Here is a 5,822-nt window from a genome sequence, read left to right on the forward strand (position 1 = left end):
CATTACACCCTGGCTTTAAGCCCCAGTGGTTACAGTGTTACAGCATGGACCATTACACCCTGGCTTTAAGCCCCACAGTGGTTACAGTGTTACAGCATGGACCATTACACCCTGGCTTTAAGCCCACAGTGGTTACAGTGTTACAGCATGGACCATTACACCCTGGCTTTAAGCCCCACAGTGGTTACAGTGTTACAGCATGGACCATTACACCCTGGCTTTAAGCCCCAGTGGTTACAGTGTTACAGCATGGACCATTACACCCTGGCTTTAAGCCCCACAGTGGTTACAGTGTTACAGCATGGACCATTACACCCTGGCTTTAAGCCCCAGTGGTTACAGTGTTACAGCATGGACCATTACACCCTGGCTTTAAGCCCCACAGTGGTTACAGTGTTACAGCATGGACCATTACACCCTGGCTTTAAGCCCCAGTGTTACAGTGTTACAGCATGGACCATTACACCCTGGCTTTAAGCCCCAGTGGTTACAGTGTTACAGCATGGACCATTACACCCTGGCTTTAAGCCCCAGTGGTTACAGTGTTACAGCATGGACCATTACACCCTGGCTTTAAGCCCCACAGTGGTTACAGTGTTACAGCATGGACCATTACACCCTGGCTTTAAGCCCCAGTGGTTACAGTGTTACAGCATGGACCATTACACCCTGGCTTTAAGCCCCCAGTGGTTACAGTGTTACAGCATGGACCATTACACCCTGGCTTTAAGCCCCCCCGTGGTTACAGTGTTACAGCATGGACCATTACACCCTGGCTTTAAGCCCCACGTGGTTACAGTGTTACAGCATGGACCATTACACCCTGGCTTTAAGCCCCAGTGGTTACAGTGTTACAGCATGGACCATTACACCCCTGGCTTTAAGCCCCCAGTGGTTACAGTGTTACAGCATGGACCATTACACCCTGGCTTTAAGCCCCACCGTGTTTACAGTGTTACAGCATGGACCATTACACCCTGGCTTTAAGCCCCACAGTGGTTACAGTGTTACAGCATGGACCATTACACCCTGGCTTTAAGCCCCAGTGGTTACAGTGTTACAGCATGGACCATTACACCCTGGCTTTAAGCCCCAGTGGTTACAGTGTTACAGCATGGACCATTACACCCTGGCTTTAAGCCCCAGTGGTTACAGTGTTACAGCATGGACCATTACACCCTGGCTTTAAGCCCCAGTGGTTACAGTGTTACAGCATGGACCATTACACCCTGGCTTTAAGCCCACAGTGGTTACAGTGTTACAGCATGGACCATTACACCCTGGCTTTAAGCCCCCCAGTGGTTACAGTGTTACAGCATGGACCATTACACCCTGGCTTTAAGCCCCACAGTGGTTACAGTGTTACAGCATGGACCATTACACCCTGGCTTTAAGCCCCAGTGGTTACAGTGTTACAGCATGGACCATTACACCCTGGCTTTAAGCCCCAGTGGTTACAGTGTTACAGCATGGACCATTACACCCTGGCTTTAAGTCCTACAGTGGTTACAGTGTTACAGCATGGACCATTACACCCTGGCTTTAAGCCCCAGTGGTTACAGTGTTACAGCATGGACCATTACACCATGGCTTTAAGCCCCACAGTGGTTACAGTGTTACAGCATGGACCATTACACCCTGGCTTTAAGCCCCACAGTGGTTACAGTGTTACAGCATGGACCATTACACCCTGGCTTTAAGCCCCACAGTGGTTACAGTGTTACAGCATGGACCATTACACCCTGGCTTTAAGCCCCAGTGGTTACAGTGTTACAGCATGGACCATTACACCCTGGCTTTAAGCCCCAGTGGTTACAGTGTTACAGCATGGACCATTACACCCTGGCTTTAAGCCCCAGTGGTTACAGTGTTACAGCATGGACCATTACACCCTGGCTTTAAGCCCCAGTGGTTAGTGTTACAGCATGGACCATTACACCCTGGCTTTAAGCCCCATTGGTTACAGTGTTACAGCATGGACCATTACACCCTGGCTTTAAGCCCCAGTGGTTACAGTGTTACAGCATGGACCATTACACCCTGGCTTTAAGCCCCAGTGTTTACAGTGTTACAGCATGGACCATTACACCCTGGCTTTAAGTCCTACAGTGGTTACAGTGTTACAGCATGGACCATTACACCCTGGCTTTAAGCCCTACAGTGGTTACAGTGTGAGTGACTGTGTGTTGTGTTAACACAGCAGTGGCTGCAGTGAAACCCAGTGTATAGGGGAACGGCTGGGTAGGACCAAGCTGCTTACAGCAAACAAAGTATGGAGTTCAGTTTCTCCCCAAGTAACTCGCTCTACAACCGTCCATGGAATGAGTCCGTGTGTGTGTTCAGCCAAAGTCCTGCAAGGGTTCAGAGAGGACATACAGTACGCCTATTTTGGTATTCAAAATGGACCCTAAACTACTTCATTTTTCATCAATGTTACAGCACTTCATTAGTATTCTCCAGTCAGTCATGTAAAAGGCAGTCACTAAACATGAAGAACACCTTCTCTTTACCCATGACAGACTGACCGGGTGAATCCAGGTGAAAGCTATGATCTCTTATTGATGTCACTTGTTAAATCCACTTAAAATCAGTGTAGATATTAGGAAGGTGCTCCTAATGTTTGGTATACTCAGTGTGGATATTAGGAAGGTGCTCCTAATGTTTGGGATACTCAGTGTGGATATTAGGAAGGTGCTCCTAATGTTTGGTACACCCAGTGTAGATATTAGGAAGGTGCTCCTAATGTTTGGTATACTCAGTGTGGATATTAGGAAGGTGCTCCTAATGTTTGGGATACTCAGTGTAGATATTAGGAAGGTGCTCCTAATGTTTGGTATACTCAGTGTAGATATTAGGAAGGTGCTCCTAATGTTTGGTATACTCAGTGTGGATATTAGGAAGGTGCTCCTAATGTTTGGTATACTCAGTGTGGATATTAGGAAGGTGCTCCTAATGTTTGGTATACTCAGTGTGGATATTAGGAAGGTGCTCCTAATGTTTGGTATACTCAGTGTAGATATTAGGAAGGTGCTCCTAATGTTTGGTATACTCAGTGTAGATATTAGGAAGGTGCTCCTAATGTTTGGGATACTCAGTGTAGATATTAGGAAGGTGCTCTAATGTTTGGTATACTCAGTGTAGATATTAGGAAGGTGCTCCTAATGTTTGGTATACTCAGTGTAGATATTAGGAAGGTGCTCCTAATGTTTGGGATACTCAGTGTAGATATTAGGAAGGTGCTCCTAATGTTTGGTATACTCAGTGTGGATATTAGGAAGGTGCTCCCTAATGTTTGGTATACTCAGTGTGGATATTAGGAAGGTGCTCCCTAATGTTTGGTATACTCAGTGTAGATATTAGGAAGGTGCTCCTAATGTTTGGTATACTCAGTGTAGATATTAGGAAGGTGCTCCTAATGTTTGGGATACTCAGTGTGGATATTAGGAAGGTGCTCCTAATGTTTGGTATACTCAGTGTAGATATTAGGAAGGTGCTCCTAATGTTTGGTATACTCAGTGTAGATATTAGGAAGGTGCTCCTAATGTTTGGTATACTCAGTGTGGATATTAGGAAGGTGCTCCTAATGTTTGGGATACTCAGTGTAGATATTAGGAAGGTGCTCCTAATGTTTGGTATACTCAGTGTAGATATTAGGAAGGTGCTCCTAATGTTTGGTACACCCAGTGTAGATATTAGGAAGGTGCTCCTAATGTTTGGTATACTCAGTGTAGATATTAGGAAGGTGCTCCTAATGTTTGGTATACTCAGTGTAGATATTAGGAAGGTGCTCCTAATGTTTGGTATACTCAGTGTGGATATTAGGAAGGTGCTCCTAATGTTTGGTACACTCAGTGTAGATATTAGGAAGGTGCTCCTAATGTTTGGTATACTCAGTGTGGATATTAGGAAGGTGCTCCTAATGTTTGGTATACTCAGTGTAGATATTAGGAAGGTGCTCCTAATGTTTGGTATACTCAGTGTAGATATTAGGAAGGTGCTCCTAATGTTTGGGATACTCAGTGTAGATATTAGGAAGGTGCTCCTAATGTTTGGGCTACTCAGTGTAGATATTAGGAAGGTGCTCCTAATGTTTGGTATACTCAGTGTAGATATTAGGAAGGTGCTCCTAATGTTTGGTATACTCAGTGTAGATATTAGGAAGGTGCTCCTAATGTTTGGTACACCCAGTGTAGATATTAGGAAGGTGCTCCTAATGTTTGGTATACTCAGTGTAGATATTAGGAAGGTGCTCCTAATGTTTAACTCAGTGTAGATATTAGGAAGGTGCTCCTAATGTTTAACTCAGTGTGTTGTTTATGTGATGGAAAATACACACACAGTTCATCTTCCCGTTGGGGTAGAACAAAAACAAGTGCAGACTAGACTGAACCTGACACGTTGAAGTATTTATCATCTGTCTAAATTCCTTCCTGCCTGTGTGTGTTAATCAAACGACCCATTACCCCCCATACTGAGAGAATCCATGGCAGCCAACACTAACCAAACCTAGCAATTAGCACGCTAAAGATTACTGCGTTCCAAATTACACACTATTCCCTACATATTGCACTAGTAAAAATCGAATCAAATGTTATTTGTCACATGCGCTGAATGCAACCTTACCGTGAAATGCTTACCATGCAATAAATAGGGAATAGTGTGGAATAGTGTGCCATTTGGATCACAGTAACCTTTAGCGTGCTAATTGCTAGGTTTGGTTTAGTGTCGGCTCAGGTGATGCATTCTCTGAATACTACCTACCTTCACACAACTCACTCAGACCGCGTGTGGCAACAGCTAAGCACCTAAAGGCTTCGCACAGAACGAGAAGCCAAGACGTCCAGGTTATTTCTGTGCAAAGATCTGTTGGGATCGAATTGTATGTCGGATTGGTAAATGTATTATGTTATTAAGGGAAACATTCTGGTTTGCTGTAGAGACAGCATTACTTTTACTGGAACTTAAACAGCTTGTTGTGGAATCTTAACTGCGGTATTTTAACTAATTTATGTTAGTGAAAGATAGTCCTCTTCAGCATCAGATTCAGCCATCAGTATGTTATCATCAATGCGAGCTCAGAAGCACATGGAAGATATGCTGAAAAAAATGCATTATGTATTTAGGGGTAAAATGACAAAGAGCCACTGCAACCACCTCAGTGAAGAACCTATCAGTGAACGACCTATCAGTGAAGGACCTATCAGTGAAGAACCTATCAGTGAAGGACCTATCAGTGAAGAACCTATCAGTGAAGGACCTATCAGTGAAGAACCTATCAGTGAAGGACCTATCAGTGAAGGACCTATCAGTGAAGGACCTATCAGTGAAGAACCTATCAGTGAAGGACCTATCAGTGAAGGACCTATCAGTGAAGAACCTATCAGTGAAGAACCTATCAGTGAAGGACCTATCAGTGAAGGACCTATCAGTGAAGAACCTATCAGTGAAGAACCTATCAGTGAAGAACCTATCAGTGAAGAACCTATCAGTGAAGAACCTATCAGTGAAGAACCTATCAGTGAAGCCAAGAGGTAGAGTAACAAAGCAACGTTTAATAAACGCATCATACACACCAAGAGACAGACAGATACATTAATCAACGTAACATTCATTTTAAAATCAGATACATAAATTAACGTAACATTAATTTAAATCATGCCAGCCTGTTAACAACACATTCTTATTTACAATGACGGCCTGGAATGATTGGTTGCCTTGTATAATGATAAGAAATGTATATGATCGCTTAATTTACATTCTGATATAGACACATACTGAGAAGCGGAGCAGGATCCACCACACCTTTGGAACAGGACTTTCCT

At 43.9% G+C, this 5,822-nt stretch overlaps 1 protein-coding gene across 1 annotated transcript in view; it reads right to left on the reverse strand.

Annotated features, from left to right (window-relative positions):
• Positions 1–5,555: 5,555 nt before the first annotated feature.
• LOC121556401 (serine palmitoyltransferase 3-like) overlaps positions 5,556–5,822 on the reverse strand; it is a 110,963-nt gene continuing 110,696 nt past the window's right edge. The window contains exon 12 of the mRNA XM_041870308.2: positions 5,556–5,822. This exon is cut by the window's right edge and continues 1,014 nt beyond it. The gene's annotated coding sequence lies outside the window, so the exon portion shown is untranslated.

The sequence above is a fragment of the Coregonus clupeaformis genome, unplaced genomic scaffold, assembly GCF_020615455.1.
Source record: "Coregonus clupeaformis isolate EN_2021a unplaced genomic scaffold, ASM2061545v1 scaf0381, whole genome shotgun sequence".
Taxonomy (NCBI): Eukaryota; Metazoa; Chordata; class Actinopteri; order Salmoniformes; family Salmonidae; genus Coregonus; species Coregonus clupeaformis.